Below are 20,881 nucleotides of genomic sequence, written 5' to 3' on the forward strand. Positions count from 1 at the left end.
ACTAAAATGATTTATGTCACTCACGATTCAATAGGTCACAGGTTGGCTTGGTTTCGATTTATGTCACTCACGATTCAATAGGTCACAGGTTGGCTTGGTTTCAGCCTTAAAACTCGTTATATAAGGATTTTTCTAAATGTCTTTGGAGAAATGAATAGGAAACTCACTTCCGGGGCAAGACATGTCACGTGACTGTTCAGCTCAATTACTAAAGATGTTTACCTATAGGTTGGGACTGCCTTCTCTCTGGTGACTTGAGGTTCAAGTTCAGTCCAGTCACTGGAGTCCTGTGTCAGAAGACAACACATTTTGATAATCAGTGGAGTTGTTGTTAGATCAACCATTCTGTAAAACACTAAAAATCTAAACTAAAAACGTTACCATAACACCGCCACAAGCCGTACAGCTTCTTGAAGACCCTGTTAAGACATAGTGGCACATTAACAATTTATTAAACAAATAATACTATTTGAACATGGTAACATATGGTAGGATAATATTGCATCATGTATTTTGCTGGTGTAGACTTGTTGGTGTACATAGCAATTGTTTCAGTATGAGAGCAATTAGGGTATATAGCTGACTCAGGTTTAACTTGAGAAATAGTGGTAGCACTTTAGATTACAGAGCTGCTATTATGGACAAAGTAGCCTAGAGACAACCTTTTACAGCCGTACCCCCTGAAGATCCCTTAAGTGTTTCCTCTTGCCTCTGAAGCAGGGCTTAAAATTCACTTTGCAAACTGGGGGGAATTCCCCGCTTATGTTCTTCAGATAGGGGGGATTTATAGATCTTGGGGGGGGATCTATACTGCCCTACAAAGGAGAAAGCCAGTAACTACAGAGCACAGAGTACAGAGCTGAGAAAAATGACTTTGAAGTTTTCTTGTCGTCCAGACAAAATAGTTGCAGGCAGATCATTAAATATGTGGCAATTCTTAAATTAAAAGTTATTTATCCATATAAAAATATTTAGCTAAATCTTGACCTTTGACCTTCATTTGGGAGTTACTGTATTCCTCCTTTTATTTGCATGCCTTACGAAAAAGCATGGGGTTATACCAAAGTGAAGGGCAGTAAGTCAAATTTTATCTCATCTTTTTAGTTTTAAAAAGCAGTATAATGACAAATATAATAACATCCTTAGTCTGATGATGATATAAGATGAAATTGCACTTTTTACTGTTATTCATTACATTAATATTATTATATAATAACATTTGTTGTTATCATATTTGTATGCAAGTATGTTTGTGATATTCCAAGTATCTTTTTAAATCAAATTATTATTGTGCTTGCTGACAAGCAAAGCACAATCTTAAAGTCCGACATACACGATTTAAAACACGATTTCAGACGGACAAGCCCGTCTTTATTGTCACACGGTTACACATCAACACATGCATGGAGGGCCACAAACACACACATGCTGACGGTGGCCGGTGAAATTTGTCCTCTGCATTTAACCCATCCTGGCTTTGTCCTTTCCTCCGAGGGGCAGGCCAGGAGCAGTGGTCGCTTTCTCGTACAGCGCCCGGGGACCGACTTCGGATGTTGTCGTCACTGGTCGGATGACGATGACGATCTGATCTTCTGCATGTTTTTTTTAATGGGGGGGGGGGGGGGGGGGTTATATACGGAGGAACCCCCCTGGGGGAGCACGGGGAGAACATGCAAACTCCACACAGACAGAAAGGCCCTTACGACGAGATACCCCACCTGGGCAGTAGGCACTGAAGATATGGGGGGAACACAACCACAGCGCCCGCAGTGTCCCAGGCGAGAATCGAACTCAGGACCTTCTGACTGCGAGGTGACAGCTCTACCACTGAGCCACGTGCCCCTCTTAACACGTTCACTGCCAATGACGTGTTTTTACGTCAAACAAAATCCAACGGTTCACTGCCAATGACGTGTTTTTACGTTAAAAAAAATTTTTTTTTTTTTGACGGTGGGACGTTGATCTAACCCTTTTACGTCTCCTATACCAGAATTGGAGGTATTGAATGTGTATAATCTATTTTACCGACCCACTGAGTGGCGACATGTCTCTCCACAGTAGAAAAAGGCGAGCCAAAACTGGAGGGAAAAGCGCGAGGAAGCCGTTCTCATACTGTAAAATGGATGGCGAAAACGCTTTCACTTTCGCGCTGACGCACAGCGGTGGCAACGGTGGGGGGTTCCAAGAATAGACTGGATGCACACTTTGAAACACGCACCATAAATAAGCCCAGAATCGCAAGAGCTTCATCAGAGCTCTCAACCGGACCGCCAAGAAACGAGCGAAACCCATCCAGCGAGCCCCATCCAGACTGCCAGGCAGCAGCCAGGCAGCAGCAACTCGTTTGTCACAGACCCGCTGCAGAGCCAAGGAGGGCGGAGGAGAACGCCCACGGAGGGAGGAGTTGGAAGCAGAGGGGGGTTTCCTGCTGTTATGGAGGAAATTACTGTTCAAAACTATTGTTTAGATGTCTGACGTCTTACTGATGCCAAAAATGAATGGTTAAAGTGACTGTTCTATCGAATTTCACAAAAAGCCGTTTATCTCTGAATAATTTTTCAGACGCTGAAACCATGCTGTATTCAACTGCTAATGCTTACATAACTACTAACTCTACAAACTAACTCTTTTAGACAGAGAAAGCACACATTCTATTAGTTCTTTTGAGATATTGTGTGTTCACAAAATCTTAGCAGAAAAGAATCCTCGGGTCTTGAAAGATAAGCCAGAATCCTCAAAAAAACCCTCTGGCAGAACCTACCTACAGTAAAAAAAAAACGGCTGGCAGTGAATGTGTTAATATTATTATTGTGCTTGCTGACAAGCAAGGCACAATCTTGAAATCCCACATACTTATTATTGTGCTTGCTGACAAGCAAGGCACAATCTTGAAATCCCACATACTTATTATTTTTATTATTCTTCTTGCTATCCACTTTTTCTACGACTAATAACTCCCCCAATTTTTGCGCCACATAGACATGCCAGACCTCAAAATGACCGGCTTATTGAGGACAGGTGTGCTATGACTTTGCTAAGGGTTTGTGAAAGCGGTTTGGCCGCAATTCGCCATTAAGCGCCATTTTTTTCCCCATTGACTTGCATGGGGTTTGGAAAAATCTTGCAAAATCTTGCAGTAAATTAGCTGTCATTCAGAAACCATAACAGCTAGAGCTACGAAACTTGGTAGGGAGGTGCACTGAGGCGTCTTTTACTATCCCCGAAAAAATTGCACCAATTGACCAGATGGTGGCGCTATACCAGCCCTCCTTACCTTTTGGTCCATAACTTTTGAACCGTAGGGTCTATCATCAAAATTATTTTTTCCCTGGATTCCTTGGGTCCTCCCGCATCTACTCAACTAGGCCACGCCCATTTCCGTCTGACTAGATTTTCCGCCATTTTGCATTTTGTCCAAAACAGTTTTTTTACCATTTCTCCTTGAAATTTTGTCCAATCTTCACCAAACCAACGCACACATCATGTGGGGACTGTCCTGCACAACACTGATTTGGAAGTTTTTGAAAAAAACGCACCGTTGCGATATAATCCACTCCCAATCTTCTGTGGGTGGGGCCTATTTCACAAAGATCGTCCGATTCTAACCAAACTTGGTACAGGTGTGGACAGATGTACTCTGAGCCTATAGGAGAAATATATTACACCAATTGACCAGATGGTGGCGCTATAACAGCCCTCCTTACCTTTTGGTCCATAACTTTTGAACCGTAGCGTCTATCATCAAACTTCTTTTTTCCCTGGATTCCTTGGGTCCTCCCGCATCTACTCAACTAGGCCACGCCCATTTCCGTCAGACTAGATTTTCCGCCATTTTGCATTTTGTCCAAAACAGTTTTTTTGCGATTTCTCCTTGAAATTTTGTCCAATCTTCACCAAACCAAAGCACACATCATGTGATGAGTGTCCTGCACAACACTGTTTCGTGGTTTTTGAAAAAAAATGCACCGTTGCGATATAATCGACTTCCAAAGTTCAGTGGGTGGGGCCTATTTCACAAAGATCGTCCGGTGCTAACCAAACTTGGTACAGGTGTGGACGGATGTACTCTGAGCCTATAGCACAAATATTGTGTTGAAGGTGGGGACTGGGACTTTTCCACTGGGAAACACCCACGTCCCAGGTGTCTGGAAGGCAGCATTAGTCCCCCTAATTGCATGGGCAGGGACCTTGCAAGCCAGGCGGTGCATGGCGAGGACAGCAAGCACAATTACATTTTCGTTAGGAAATGTAGACCATCTAGTTATTGTGCTTGCTGACAAGCAAGGCACAATCTTGAAATCCCACATACTTATTATTGTGCTTGCTGACAAGCAAGGCACAATCTTGAAATCCCACATACTTATTATTGTGCTTGCTGACAAGCAAGGCACAATCTTGAAATCCCACATACTTATTATTATTATTATTATTCTTATATCTGCCAAAAACTTCTGCGCGTAACAACGCCCACAATTTTTGCGCCACATAGACATGCCAGACCTCAAAATGACCGGCTTATTGAGGACAGGTGTGCTATGACTTTGCTAAGGGTTTGTGAAAGCGGTTTGGCCGCAATTCGCCATTAAGCGCCATTTTTTTCCCCATTGACTTGCATGGGGTTTGGAAAAATCTTGCAAAATCTTGCAGTAAATTAGCTGTCATTCATAAACCATAACCGCTACAGCTACCAAACTTGGTAGGGAGGTGCACTGAGGGGTCTTTTACTATCCCCGAAAAAATTGCACCAATTGACCAGATGGTGGCGCTATAACAGCCCTCCTTACCTTTTGGTCCATAACTTTTGAACCGTAGGGTTTATCATCAAACTTCTTTTTTCCCTGGATTCCTTGGGTCCTCCCGCATCTACTCAACTAGGCCACGCCCATTTCCGTCTCACTAGATTTTCGGCCATTTTGCATTTTGTCCAAAACAGTTTTTTTGCGATTTCTCCTTGAAACTTTGTCCAATCTTCACCAAACCAACGCACACATCATGTGGGGACTGTCCTGCACTACACTGATTTGGAAGTTTTTGAAATAAACGCACCGTTGCGATATAATCCACTCCCAATCTTCTGTGGGTGGGGCCTATTTCACAAAGTTTGTCCGATTCTAACCAAACTTGGTACAGGTGTGGACGGATGTACTCTGAGCCTATAGGAGAAATATATTACACCAATTGACCAGATGGTGGCGCTATAACAGCCCTCCTTACCTTTTGGTCCATAACTTTTGAACCGTAGGGTCTATCATCAAACTTCTTTTTTCCCTGGATTCCTTGGGTCCTCCCGCATCTACTCAACTAGGCCACGCCCACTTCCGTCAGACTAGATTTCCCGCCATTTTGCATTTTGTCCAAAACAGTTTTTTTGCGATTTCTCCTTGAAATTTTGTCCAATCTTCACCAAACCAAAGCACACATCATGTGATGAGTGTCCTGCACAACACTGTTTCGTGGTTTTTGAAAAAAAAACGCACCGTTGCGATATAATCGACTTCCAAAGTTCGGTGGGTGGGGCCTATTTCACAAAGATCGTCCGATGCTAACCAAACTTGGTACAGGTGTGGACGGATGTACTCTGAGCCTATAGGAGAAATACTGTGTTGAAGGTGGGGACTGGGACTTTTCCACTGGGAAACACCCACGTCCCAGGTGTCTGGAAGGCAGCATTAGTCCCCCTAATTGCATGGGCAGGGACCTTGCAAGCCAGGCGGTGCATGGCGGGGACAGCAAGCACAATTACATTTTCGTTAGGAAATGTAGACCTTCTAGTTATTATTCTTATTATATCTGCCAAAAACTTCTGCGCGTAACACCGCCCCCAATTTTTGCGCCACATAGACATGCCAGACCTCAAAATGACCGGCTTATTGAGGACAGGTGTGCTATGACTTTGCTAAGGGTTTGTGAAAGCGGTTTGGCCGCAATTCGCCATTAAGCGCCATTTTTTTCCCCATTGACTTGCATGGGGTTTGGAAAAATCTTGCAAAATCTTGCAGTAAATTAGGTGTAATTCAGAAACCATAAGAGCTAGAGCTACGAAACTTGGTAGGGAGGTGCACTGAGGGGTCTTTTACTATCCCCGAAAAAATTGCACCAATTGACCATATGGTGGCGCTATAACAGCCCTCCTTACCTTTTGGTCCATAACTTTTGAACCGTAGGGTCTATCATCAAAATTCTTTTTTCCCTGGATTCCTTGGGTCCTCCCGCATCTACTCAACTAGGCCACGCCCATTTGCGTCTGACTAGATTTTCCGCCATTTTGCATTTTGTCCAAAACCGTTTTTTTGCCATTTCTCCTTGAAATTTTGTCCAATCTTCACCAAACCAACGCACACATCATGTTGGGAGTGTCCTGCACAACACTGATTTGGAAGTAAAAAAAAAAAACACACCATTGCCATATAATCCACTTCCAATCTTCTGTGGGTGGGGCCTATTTCACAAAAATCGTCCGATGCTAACCAAACTTGGTACAGGTGTGGAGGGATGTACTCTGAGCCTATATCAGAAGTATTTTGTCATTTAGCCTTTAGGGGGCGCTATAGCAGCATTCAGTGCCTGTCCCTTCTAAATGGTTTTATTTTGAAGGGCAGCAGGAAGTGCAGATTCATTCTCATTATGGCCAGCCTTCCTTCTTGTATGACACTTGACACTTCTGAGTTGATTTCAGAAGAGATAGTGTCATTTGGCGTGTAGGGGGCGCTATTGTTTGCCTATGGGGGGCGCTACAGCAACGTATCTCCGCAACCGTAACTCGTAGAGACTCACGGATGGCGGCGTTGGAATCGGGGTGAAAAAGTATGCTAGTGGTGGGCGGAATCACGATTGCACCTTCCGTTTCCGAGATAAAAGCAATAATTATTGTGCTTGCTGACAAGCAAGGCACAATCTTGAAATCCCACATACTTATTATTCCTATTCTTATATCTGCCAAAAACTTCTGCGCGTAACAACGCCCCCAATTTTTGCGCCACATAGACATGCCAGACCTCAAAATGACCGGCTTATTGAGGACAGGTGTGCTATGACTTTGCTAAGGGTTTGTGAAAGCGGTTTGGCCGCAATTCGCCATTAAGCGCCATTTTTTCCTCCATTGACTTGCATGGGGTTGGGAAAAATCTTGCAAAATCTTGCAGTAAATTAGGTGTCATTCAGAAACCATAATAGCTAGAGCTACGAAACTTGGTAGGGAGGTGCACTGAGGGGTCTTTTACTATCCCCGAAAAAATTGCACCAATTGGCCAGATGGTGGCGCTATAACAGCCCTCCTTACCTTTTGGTCCATAACTTTTGAACCGTAGGGTTTATCATCAAAATTATTTTTTCCCTGGATTCCTTGGGTCCTCCCGCATCTACTCAACTAGGCCACGCCCATTTCCGTCTGACTAGATTTTCCGCCATTTTGCATTTTGTCCAAAACCGTTTTTTTGCCATTTCTCCTTGAAATTTTGTCCAATCTTCACCAAACCAACGCACACATCATGTTAGGAGTGTCCTGCACAACACTGATTTGGAAGTAAAAAAAAAAAACACACCATTGCCATATAATCCACTTCCAATCTTCTGTGGGTGGGGCCTATTTCACAAAAATCGTCCGATGCTAACCAAACTTGGTACAGGTGTGGAGGGATGTACTCTGAGCCTATATCAGAAGTATTTTGTCATTTAGCCTTTAGGGGGCGCTATAGCAGCATTCAGTGCCTGTCCCTTCTAAATGGTTTTATTTTGAAGGGCAGCAGGAAGTGCAGATTCATTCTCATTATGGCCAGCCTTCCTTCTTGTATGACACTTGACACTTCTGAGTTGATTTCAGAAGAGATAGTGTCATTTGGCGTGTAGGGGGCGCTATTGTTTGCCTATGGGGGGCGCTACAGCAACGTATCTCCGCAACCGTAACTCGTAGAGACTCACGGATGGCGGCGTTGGAATCGGGGTGAAAAAGTATGCTAGTGGTGGGCGGAATCACGATTGCACCTTCCGTTTCCGAGATAAAAGCAATAATTATTGTGCTTGCTGACAAGCAAGGCACAATCTTGAAATCCCACATACTTATTATTCCTATTCTTATATCTGCCAAAAACTTCTGCGCGTAACAACGCCCCCAATTTTTGCGCCACATAGACATGCCAGACCTCAAAATGACCGGCTTATTGAGGACAGGTGTGCTATGACTTTGCTAAGGGTTTGTGAAAGCGGTTTGGCCGCAATTCGCCATTAAGCGCCATTTTTTCCTCCATTGACTTGCATGGGGTTGGGAAAAATCTTGCAAAATCTTGCAGTAAATTAGGTGTCATTCAGAAACCATAATAGCTAGAGCTACGAAACTTGGTAGGGAGGTGCACTGAGGGGTCTTTTACTATCCCCGAAAAAATTGCACCAATTGGCCAGATGGTGGCGCTATAACAGCCCTCCTTACCTTTTGGTCCATAACTTTTGAACCGTAGGGTTTATCATCAAAATTATTTTTTCCCTGGATTCCTTGGGTCCTCCCGCATCTACTCAACTAGGCCACGCCCATTTCCGTCTGACTAGATTTTCCGCCATTTTGCATTTTGTCCAAAACAGTTTTTTTGCCATTTCTCCTTGAAATTTTGTCCAATCTTCACCAAACCAACGCACACATCATGTTGGGAGTGTCCTGCACAACACTGATTTGGAAGTAAAAAAAAAAAACACACCATTGCCATATAATCCACTTCCAATCTTCTGTGGGTGGGGCCTATTTCACAAAAATCGTCCGATGCTAACCAAACTTGGTACAGGTGTGGAGGGATGTACTCTGAGCCTATATCAGAAGTATTTTGTCATTTAGCCTTTAGGGGGCGCTATAGCAGCATTCAGTGCCTGTCCCTTCTAAATGGTTTTATTTTGAAGGGCAGCAGGAAGTGCAGATTCATTCTCATTATGGCCAGCCTTCCTTCTTGTATGACACTTGACACTTCTGAGTTGATTTCAGAAGAGATAGTGTCATTTGGCGTGTAGGGGGCGCTATTGTTTGCCTATGGGGGGCGCTACAGCAACGTATCTCCGCAACCGTAACTCGTAGAGACTCACGGATGGCGGCGTTGGAATCGGGGTGAAAAAGTATGCTAGTGGTGGGCGGAATCACGATTGCACCTTCCGTTTCCGAGATAAAAGCAATAATTATTGTGCTTGCTGACAAGCAAGGCACAATCTTGAAATCCCACATACTTATTATTATTGTGCTTGCTGACAAGCAAGGCACAATCTTGAAATCCCACATACTTATTATTATTATTCTATCTGCCAAAAAGTTCTACGAATAATAACTCCCCCAATTTTTGCGCCACATAGACATGCCAGACCTCAAAATGACCGGCTTATTGAGGACAGGTGTGCTATGACTTTGTTAAGGGTTTGTGAAAGCGGTTTGGCCGCAATTCGCCATTAAGCGCCATTTTTTTCCCATTGACTTGCATGGGGTTTGGAAAAATCTTGCAAAATCTTGCAGTAAATTAGCTGTCATTCACAAACCATAACAGCTAGAGCTACGAAACTTGGTAGGGAGGTGCACGGAGGGGTCTTTTACTATCCCCGAAAAAATTGCACCAATTGACCAGATGGTGGCGCTATAACAGCCCTCCTTACCTTTTGGTCCATAACTTTTGAACCGTAGGGTTTATCATCAAAATTCTTTTTTCCCTGGATTCCTTGGGTCCTCCCGCATCTACTCAACTAGGCCACGCCCATTTGCGTCTGACTAGATTTTCGGCCATTTTGCATTTTGTCCAAAACCGTTTTTTTGCCATTTCTCCTTGAAATTTTGTCCAATCTTCACCAAACCAACGCACACATCATGTGGGGACTGTCCTGCACAACACTGATTTGGAAGTTAAAAAAAAAAACACACCGTTGCGATATAATTCACTTCCAACTTTCTGTGGGTGGGGCCTATTTCACAAAAATCATCCGATGCTAACCAAACGTAGTACAGGTGTGGAGGGATGTACTCTGAGCCTATATCAGAAGTATTTTGTCATTTAGCCTTTAGGGGGCGCTATAGCAGCATTCAGTGCCTGTCCCTTCTCAATTGTTTTATTTTGAAGGGCGGCAGGAAGTGCGGATTCATTGTCATTATGGCCAGCCTTCCTTCTTGTATGACACTTGACACTTCTGAGTTGATTTCAGAAGAGATAGTGTCATTTGGCGTGTAGGGGGCGCTATTGTTTGCCTATGGGGGGCGCTACAGCAACGTATCTCCGCAACCGTAACTCGTAGAGACTCAATGATGGCGGCGTTGGAATCGGGGTGAAAAAGTACGCTAGTGGTGGGCAGAATCACGATTGCACCTTCCGTTTCCGAGATAAAAGCAATAATTATTGTGCTTGCTGACAAGCAAGGCACAATCTTGAAATCCCACATACTTATTATTATTATTCTATCTGCCAAAAAGTTCTACGAATAATAACTCCCCCAATTTTTGCGCCACATAGACATGCCAGACCTCAAAATGACCGGCTTATTGAGGACAGGTGTGCTATGACTTTGTTAAGGGTTTGTGAAAGCGGTTTGGCCGCAATTCGCCATTAAGCGCCATTTTTTTCCCATTGACTTGCATGGGGTTTGGAAAAATCTTGCAAAATCTTGCAGTAAATTAGCTGTCATTCACAAACCATAACAGCTAGAGCTACGAAACTTGGTAGGGAGGTGCACGGAGGGGTCTTTTACTATCCCCGAAAAAATTGCACCAATTGACCAGATGGTGGCGCTATAACAGCCCTCCTTACCTTTTGGTCCATAACTTTTGAACCGTAGGGTTTATCATCAAAATTCTTTTTTCCCTGGATTCCTTGGGTCCTCCCGCATCTACTCAACTAGGCCACGCCCATTTGCGTCTGACTAGATTTTCGGCCATTTTGCATTTTGTCCAAAACCGTTTTTTTGCCATTTCTCCTTGAAATTTTGTCCAATCTTCACCAAACCAACGCACACATCATGTGGGGACTGTCCTGCACAACACTGATTTGGAAGTTAAAAAAAAAACACACCGTTGCGATATAATCCACTTCCAACTTTCTGTGGGTGGGGCCTATTTCACAAAAATCATCCGATGCTAACCAAACGTAGTACAGGTGTGGAGGGATGTACTCTGAGCCTATATCAGAAGTATTTTGTCATTTAGCCTTTAGGGGGCGCTATAGCAGCATTCAGTGCCTGTCCCTTCTCAATTGTTTTATTTTGAAGGGCGGCAGGAAGTGCGGATTCATTGTCATTATGGCCAGCCTTCCTTCTTGTATGACACTTGACACTTCTGAGTTGATTTCAGAAGAGATAGTGTCATTTGGCGTGTAGGGGGCGCTATTGTTTGCCTATGGGGGGCGCTACAGCAACGTATCTCCGCAACCGTAACTCGTAGAGACTCAATGATGGCGGCGTTGGAATCGGGGTGAAAAAGTACGCTAGTGGTGGGCAGAATCACGATTGCACCTTCCGTTTCCGAGATAAAAGCAATAATTATTGTGCTTGCTGACAAGCAAGGCACAATCTTGAAATCCCACATACTTATTATTATTATTCTATCTGCCAAAAAGTTCTACGAATAATAACTCCCCCAATTTTTGCGCCACATAGACATGCCAGACCTCAAAATGACCGGCTTATTGAGGACAGGTGTGCTATGACTTTGTTAAGGGTTTGTGAAAGCGGTTTGGCCGCAATTCGCCATTAAGCGCCATTTTTTTCCCATTGACTTGCATGGGGTTTGGAAAAATCTTGCAAAATCTTGCAGTAAATTAGCTGTCATTCACAAACCATAACAGCTAGAGCTACGAAACTTGGTAGGGAGGTGCACGGAGGGGTCTTTTACTATCCCCGAAAAAATTGCACCAATTGACCAGATGGTGGCGCTATAACAGCCCTCCTTACCTTTTGGTCCATAACTTTTGAACCGTAGGGTTTATCATCAAAATTCTTTTTTCCCTGGATTCCTTGGGTCCTCCCGCATCTACTCAACTAGGCCACGCCCATTTGCGTCTGACTAGATTTTCGGCCATTTTGCATTTTGTCCAAAACCGTTTTTTTGCCATTTCTCCTTGAAATTTTGTCCAATCTTCACCAAACCAACGCACACATCATGTGGGGACTGTCCTGCACAACACTGATTTGGAAGTTAAAAAAAAAAACACACCGTTGCGATATAATCCACTTCCAACTTTCTGTGGGTGGGGCCTATTTCACAAAAATCATCCGATGCTAACCAAACGTAGTACAGGTGTGGAGGGATGTACTCTGAGCCTATATCAGAAGTATTTTGTCATTTAGCCTTTAGGGGGCGCTATAGCAGCATTCAGTGCCTGTCCCTTCTCAATTGTTTTATTTTGAAGGGCGGCAGGAAGTGCGGATTCATTGTCATTATGGCCAGCCTTCCTTCTTGTATGACACTTGACACTTCTGAGTTGATTTCAGAAGAGATAGTGTCATTTGGCGTGTAGGGGGCGCTATTGTTTGCCTATGGGGGGCGCTACAGCAACGTATCTCCGCAACCGTAACTCGTAGAGACTCAATGATGGCGGCGTTGGAATCGGGGTGAAAAAGTACGCTAGTGGTGGGCAGAATCACGATTGCACCTTCCGTTTCCGAGATAAAAGCAATAATTATTGTGCTTGCTGACAAGCAAGGCACAATCTTGAAATCCCACATACTTATTATTGTGCTTGCTGACAAGCAAGGCACAATCTTGAAATCCCACATACTTATTATTATTCTATCTGCCAAAAAGTTCTACGACTAATAACTCCCCCAATTTTTGCGCCACATAGACATGCCAGACCTCAAAATGACCGGCTTATTGAGGACAGGTGTGCTATGACTTTGTTAAGGGTTTGTGAAAGCGGTTTGGCCGCAATTCGCCATTAAGCGCCATTTTTTTCCCCATTGACTTGCATGGGGTTTGGAAAAATCTTGCAAAATCTTGCAGTAAATTAGGTGTAATTCAGAAACCATAACAGCTAGAGCTACGAAACTTGGTAGGGAGGTGCACTGAGGGGTCTTTTACTATCCCCGAAAAAATTGCACCAATTGACCATATGGTGGCGCTATAACAGCCCTCCTTACCTTTTGGTCCATAACTTTTGAACCGTAGGGTCTATCATCAAAATTCTTTTTTCCCTGGATTCCTTGGTTCCTCCCGCATCTACTCAACTAGGCCACGCCCATTTCCGTCTGACTAGATTTTCGGCCATTTTGCATTTTGTCCAAAACAGTTTTTTTGCCATTTCTCCTTGAAATTTTGTCCAATCTTCACCAAACCAACGCACACATCATGTTGGGAGTGTCCTGCACAACACTGATTTGGAAGTGAAACAAAAAAAAACGCACTGTTGCGATATAATCCACTTCCAACTTTCTGTGGGTGGGGCCTATTTCACAAAAATCGTCCGATGCTAACCAAACTTGGTACAGGTGTGGAGGGATGTACTCTGAGCCTATATCAGAAGTATTTTGTCATTTCGCCTTTAGGGGGCGCTATAGCAGCATTCAGTGCCTGTCCCTTCTAAATGGTTTTATTTTGAAGGGCGGCAGGAAGTGCAGATTCATTCTCATTATGGCCAGCCTTCCTTCTTGTATGACACTTGACACTTCTGAGTTGATTTCAGAAGAGATAGTGTCATTTGGCGTGTAGGGGGCGCTATTGTTTGCCTATGGGGGGCGCTACAGCAACGTATCTCCGCAACCGTAACTCGTAGAGACTCACGGATGGCGGCGTTGGAATCGGGGTGAAAAAGTATGCTAGTGGTGGGCGGAATCACGATTGCACCTTCCGTTTCCGAGATAAAAGCAATAATTATTGTGCTTGCTGACAAGCAAGGCACAATCTTGAAATCCCACATACTTATTATTATTCTATCTGCCAAAAAGTTCTACGACTAATAACTCCCCCAATTTTTGCGCCACATAGACATGCCAGACCTCAAAATGACCGGCTTATTGAGGACAGGTGTGCTATGACTTTGTTAAGGGTTTGTGAAAGCGGTTTGGCCGCAATTCGCCATTAAGCGCCATTTTTTTCCCCATTGACTTGCATGGGGTTTGGAAAAATCTTGCAAAATCTTGCAGTAAATTAGGTGTAATTCAGAAACCATAACAGCTAGAGCTACGAAACTTGGTAGGGAGGTGCACTGAGGGGTCTTTTACTATCCCCGAAAAAATTGCACCAATTGACCATATGGTGGCGCTATAACAGCCCTCCTTACCTTTTGGTCCATAACTTTTGAACCGTAGGGTCTATCATCAAAATTCTTTTTTCCCTGGATTCCTTGGTTCCTCCCGCATCTACTCAACTAGGCCACGCCCATTTCCGTCTGACTAGATTTTCGGCCATTTTGCATTTTGTCCAAAACAGTTTTTTTGCCATTTCTCCTTGAAATTTTGTCCAATCTTCACCAAACCAACGCACACATCATGTTGGGAGTGTCCTGCACAACACTGATTTGGAAGTGAAACAAAAAAAAACGCACTGTTGCGATATAATCCACTTCCAACTTTCTGTGGGTGGGGCCTATTTCACAAAAATCGTCCGATGCTAACCAAACTTGGTACAGGTGTGGAGGGATGTACTCTGAGCCTATATCAGAAGTATTTTGTCATTTCGCCTTTAGGGGGCGCTATAGCAGCATTCAGTGCCTGTCCCTTCTAAATGGTTTTATTTTGAAGGGCGGCAGGAAGTGCAGATTCATTCTCATTATGGCCAGCCTTCCTTCTTGTATGACACTTGACACTTCTGAGTTGATTTCAGAAGAGATAGTGTCATTTGGCGTGTAGGGGGCGCTATTGTTTGCCTATGGGGGGCGCTACAGCAACGTATCTCCGCAACCGTAACTCGTAGAGACTCACGGATGGCGGCGTTGGAATCGGGGTGAAAAAGTATGCTAGTGGTGGGCGGAATCACGATTGCACCTTCCGTTTCCGAGATAAAAGCAATAATTATTGTGCTTGCTGACAAGCAAGGCACAATCTTGAAATCCCACATACTTATTATTATTCTATCTGCCAAAAAGTTCTACGACTAATAACTCCCCCAATTTTTGCGCCACATAGACATGCCAGACCTCAAAATGACCGGCTTATTGAGGACAGGTGTGCTATGACTTTGTTAAGGGTTTGTGAAAGCGGTTTGGCCGCAATTCGCCATTAAGCGCCATTTTTTTCCCCATTGACTTGCATGGGGTTTGGAAAAATCTTGCAAAATCTTGCAGTAAATTAGGTGTAATTCAGAAACCATAACAGCTAGAGCTACGAAACTTGGTAGGGAGGTGCACTGAGGGGTCTTTTACTATCCCCGAAAAAATTGCACCAATTGACCATATGGTGGCGCTATAACAGCCCTCCTTACCTTTTGGTCCATAACTTTTGAACCGTAGGGTCTATCATCAAAATTCTTTTTTCCCTGGATTCCTTGGTTCCTCCCGCATCTACTCAACTAGGCCACGCCCATTTCCGTCTGACTAGATTTTCGGCCATTTTGCATTTTGTCCAAAACAGTTTTTTTGCCATTTCTCCTTGAAATTTTGTCCAATCTTCACCAAACCAACGCACACATCATGTTGGGAGTGTCCTGCACAACACTGATTTGGAAGTGAAACAAAAAAAAACGCACTGTTGCGATATAATCCACTTCCAACTTTCTGTGGGTGGGGCCTATTTCACAAAAATCGTCCGATGCTAACCAAACTTGGTACAGGTGTGGAGGGATGTACTCTGAGCCTATATCAGAAGTATTTTGTCATTTCGCCTTTAGGGGGCGCTATAGCAGCATTCAGTGCCTGTCCCTTCTAAATGGTTTTATTTTGAAGGGCGGCAGGAAGTGCAGATTCATTCTCATTATGGCCAGCCTTCCTTCTTGTATGACACTTGACACTTCTGAGTTGATTTCAGAAGAGATAGTGTCATTTGGCGTGTAGGGGGCGCTATTGTTTGCCTATGGGGGGCGCTACAGCAACGTATCTCCGCAACCGTAACTCGTAGAGACTCACGGATGGCGGCGTTGGAATCGGGGTGAAAAAGTATGCTAGTGGTGGGCGGAATCACGATTGCACCTTCCGTTTCCGAGATAAAAGCAATAATTATTGTGCTTGCTGACAAGCAAGGCACAATCTTGAAATCCCACATACTTATTATTATTCTATCTGCCAAAAAGTTCTACGACTAATAACTCCCCCAATTTTTGCGCCACATAGACATGCCAGACCTCAAAATGACCGGCTTATTGAGGACAGGTGTGCTATGACTTTGTTAAGGGTTTGTGAAAGCGGTTTGGCCGCAATTCGCCATTAAGCGCCATTTTTTTCCCCATTGACTTGCATGGGGTTTGGAAAAATCTTGCAAAATCTTGCAGTAAATTAGGTGTAATTCAGAAACCATAACAGCTAGAGCTACGAAACTTGGTAGGGAGGTGCACTGAGGGGTCTTTTACTATCCCCGAAAAAATTGCACCAATTGACCATATGGTGGCGCTATAACAGCCCTCCTTACCTTTTGGTCCATAACTTTTGAACCGTAGGGTCTATCATCAAAATTCTTTTTTCCCTGGATTCCTTGGTTCCTCCCGCATCTACTCAACTAGGCCACGCCCATTTCCGTCTGACTAGATTTTCGGCCATTTTGCATTTTGTCCAAAACAGTTTTTTTGCCATTTCTCCTTGAAATTTTGTCCAATCTTCACCAAACCAACGCACACATCATGTTGGGAGTGTCCTGCACAACACTGATTTGGAAGTGAAACAAAAAAAAACGCACTGTTGCGATATAATCCACTTCCAACTTTCTGTGGGTGGGGCCTATTTCACAAAAATCGTCCGATGCTAACCAAACTTGGTACAGGTGTGGAGGGATGTACTCTGAGCCTATATCAGAAGTATTTTGTCATTTCGCCTTTAGGGGGCGCTATAGCAGCATTCAGTGCCTGTCCCTTCTAAATGGTTTTATTTTGAAGGGCGGCAGGAAGTGCAGATTCATTCTCATTATGGCCAGCCTTCCTTCTTGTATGACACTTGACACTTCTGAGTTGATTTCAGAAGAGATAGTGTCATTTGGCGTGTAGGGGGCGCTATTGTTTGCCTATGGGGGGCGCTACAGCAACGTATCTCCGCAACCGTAACTCGTAGAGACTCACGGATGGCGGCGTTGGAATCGGGGTGAAAAAGTATGCTAGTGGTGGGCGGAATCACGATTGCACCTTCCGTTTCCGAGATAAAAGCAATAATTATTGTGCTTGCTGACAAGCAAGGCACAATCTTGAAATCCCACATACTTATTATTATTCTATCTGCCAAAAAGTTCTACGACTAATAACTCCCCCAATTTTTGCGCCACATAGACATGCCAGACCTCAAAATGACCGGCTTATTGAGGACAGGTGTGCTATGACTTTGTTAAGGGTTTGTGAAAGCGGTTTGGCCGCAATTCGCCATTAAGCGCCATTTTTTTCCCCATTGACTTGCATGGGGTTTGGAAAAATCTTGCAAAATCTTGCAGTAAATTAGGTGTAATTCAGAAACCATAACAGCTAGAGCTACGAAACTTGGTAGGGAGGTGCACTGAGGGGTCTTTTACTATCCCCGAAAAAATTGCACCAATTGACCATATGGTGGCGCTATAACAGCCCTCCTTACCTTTTGGTCCATAACTTTTGAACCGTAGGGTCTATCATCAAAATTCTTTTTTCCCTGGATTCCTTGGTTCCTCCCGCATCTACTCAACTAGGCCACGCCCATTTCCGTCTGACTAGATTTTCGGCCATTTTGCATTTTGTCCAAAACAGTTTTTTTGCCATTTCTCCTTGAAATTTTGTCCAATCTTCACCAAACCAACGCACACATCATGTTGGGAGTGTCCTGCACAACACTGATTTGGAAGTGAAACAAAAAAAAACGCACTGTTGCGATATAATCCACTTCCAACTTTCTGTGGGTGGGGCCTATTTCACAAAAATCGTCCGATGCTAACCAAACTTGGTACAGGTGTGGAGGGATGTACTCTGAGCCTATATCAGAAGTATTTTGTCATTTCGCCTTTAGGGGGCGCTATAGCAGCATTCAGTGCCTGTCCCTTCTAAATGGTTTTATTTTGAAGGGCGGCAGGAAGTGCAGATTCATTCTCATTATGGCCAGCCTTCCTTCTTGTATGACACTTGACACTTCTGAGTTGATTTCAGAAGAGATAGTGTCATTTGGCGTGTAGGGGGCGCTATTGTTTGCCTATGGGGGGCGCTACAGCAACGTATCTCCGCAACCGTAACTCGTAGAGACTCACGGATGGCGGCGTTGGAATCGGGGTGAAAAAGTATGCTAGTGGTGGGCGGAATCACGATTGCACCTTCCGTTTCCGAGATAAAAGCAATAATTATTGTGCTTGCTGACAAGCAAGGCACAATCTTGAAATCCCACATACTTATTATTATTCTATCTGCCAAAAAGTTCTACGACTAATAACTCCCCCAATTTTTGCGCCACATAGACATGCCAGACCTCAAAATGACCGGCTTATTGAGGACAGGTGTGCTATGACTTTGTTAAGGGTTTGTGAAAGCGGTTTGGCCGCAATTCGCCATTAAGCGCCATTTTTTTCCCCATTGACTTGCATGGGGTTTGGAAAAATCTTGCAAAATCTTGCAGTAAATTAGGTGTAATTCAGAAACCATAACAGCTAGAGCTACGAAACTTGGTAGGGAGGTGCACTGAGGGGTCTTTTACTATCCCCGAAAAAATTGCACCAATTGACCATATGGTGGCGCTATAACAGCCCTCCTTACCTTTTGGTCCATAACTTTTGAACCGTAGGGTCTATCATCAAAATTCTTTTTTCCCTGGATTCCTTGGTTCCTCCCGCATCTACTCAACTAGGCCACGCCCATTTCCGTCTGACTAGATTTTCGGCCATTTTGCATTTTGTCCAAAACAGTTTTTTTGCCATTTCTCCTTGAAATTTTGTCCAATCTTCACCAAACCAACGCACACATCATGTTGGGAGTGTCCTGCACAACACTGATTTGGAAGTGAAACAAAAAAAAACGCACTGTTGCGATATAATCCACTTCCAACTTTCTGTGGGTGGGGCCTATTTCACAAAAATCGTCCGATGCTAACCAAACTTGGTACAGGTGTGGAGGGATGTACTCTGAGCCTATATCAGAAGTATTTTGTCATTTCGCCTTTAGGGGGCGCTATAGCAGCATTCAGTGCCTGTCCCTTCTAAATGGTTTTATTTTGAAGGGCGGCAGGAAGTGCAGATTCATTCTCATTATGGCCAGCCTTCCTTCTTGTATGACACTTGACACTTCTGAGTTGATTTCAGAAGAGATAGTGTCATTTGGCGTGTAGGGGGCGCTATTGTTTGCCTATGGGGGGCGCTACAGCAACGTATCTCCGCAACCGTAACTCGTAGAGACTCACGGATGGCGGCGTTGGAATCGGGGTGAAAAAGTATGCTAGTGGTGGGCGGAATCACGATTGCACCTTCCGTTTCCGAGATAAAAGCAATAATTATTGTGCTTGCTGACAAGCAAGGCACAATCTTGAAATCCCACATACTTATTATTATTCTATCTGCCAAAAAGTTCTACGACTAATAACTCCCCCAATTTTTGCGCCACATAGACATGCCAGACCTCAAAATGACCGGCTTATTGAGGACAGGTGTGCTATGACTTTGTTAAGGGTTTGTGAAAGCGGTTTGGCCGCAATTCGCCATTAAGCGCCATTTTTTTCCCCATTGACTTGCATGGGGTTTGGAAAAATCTTGCAAAATCTTGCAGTAAATTAGGTGTAATTCAGAAACCATAACAGCTAGAGCTACGAAACTTGGTAGGGAGGTGCACTGAGGGGTCTTTTACTATCCCCGAAAAAATTGCACCAATTGACCATATGGTGGCGCTATAACAGCCCTCCTTACCTTTTGGTCCATAACTTTTGAACCGTAGGGTCTATCATCAAAATTCTTTTTTCCCTGGATTCCTTGGTTCCTCCCGCATCTACTCAACTAGGCCACGCCCATTTCCGTCTGACTAGATTTTCGGCCATTTTGCATTTTGTCCAAAACAGTTTTTTTGCCATTTCTCCTTGAAATTTTGTCCAATCTTCACCAAACCAACGCACACATCATGTTGGGAGTGTCCTGCACAACACTGATTTGGAAGTGAAACAAAAAAAAACGCACTGTTGCGATATAATCCACTTCCAACTTTCTGTGGGTGGGGCCTATTTCACAAAAATCGTCCGATGCTAACCAAACTTGGTACAGGTGTGGAGGGATGTACTCTGAGCCTATATCAGAAGTATTTTGTCATTTCGCCTTTAGGGGGCGCTATAGCAGCATTCAGTGCCTGTCCCTTCTAAATGGTTTTATTTTGAAGGGCGGCAGGAAGTGCAGATTCATTCTCATTATGGCCAGCCTTCCTTCTTGTATGACACTTGACACTTCTGAGTTGATTTCAGAAGAGATAGTGTCATTTGGCGTGTAGGGGGCGCTATTGTTTGCCTATGGGGGGCGCTACAGCAACGTATCTCCGCAACCGTAACTCGTAGAGACTCACGGATGGCGGCGTTGGAATCGGGGTGAAAAAGTATGCTAGTGGTGGGCGGAATCACGATTGCACCTTCCGTTTCCGAGATAAAAGCAATAATTATTGTGCTTGCTGACAAGCAAGGCACAATCTTGAAATCCCACATACTTATTATTATTCTATCTGCCAAAAAGTTCTACGACTAATAACTCCCCCAATTTTTGCGCCACATAGACATGCCAGACCTCAAAATGACCGGCTTATTGAGGACAGGTGTGCTATGACTTTGTTAAGGGTTTGTGAAAGCGGTTTGGCCGCAATTCGCCATTAAGCGCCATTTTTTTCCCCATTGACTTG

At 44.0% G+C, this 20,881-nt stretch overlaps 1 long non-coding RNA gene across 1 annotated transcript in view; it reads right to left on the bottom strand.

Annotated features, from left to right (window-relative positions):
- Positions 1–218: 218 nt before the first annotated feature.
- The window catches only part of LOC310783760, a 110,220-nt gene continuing 89,557 nt past the window's right edge, over positions 219–20,881 (bottom strand). Inside the window, exons 4-5 of the long non-coding RNA XR_014553104.1 lie at positions 382–419; positions 219–287 (exon numbers count right to left, since the gene is read on the bottom strand). This is a non-coding gene — a long non-coding RNA (uncharacterized lncRNA). The remainder of the gene's footprint in view (positions 288–381; positions 420–20,881) is intronic.

This window comes from Poromitra crassiceps (genome assembly GCF_964638095.1).
Source record: "Poromitra crassiceps genome assembly, chromosome: 10".
Taxonomy (NCBI): Eukaryota; Metazoa; Chordata; class Actinopteri; order Beryciformes; family Melamphaidae; genus Poromitra; species Poromitra crassiceps.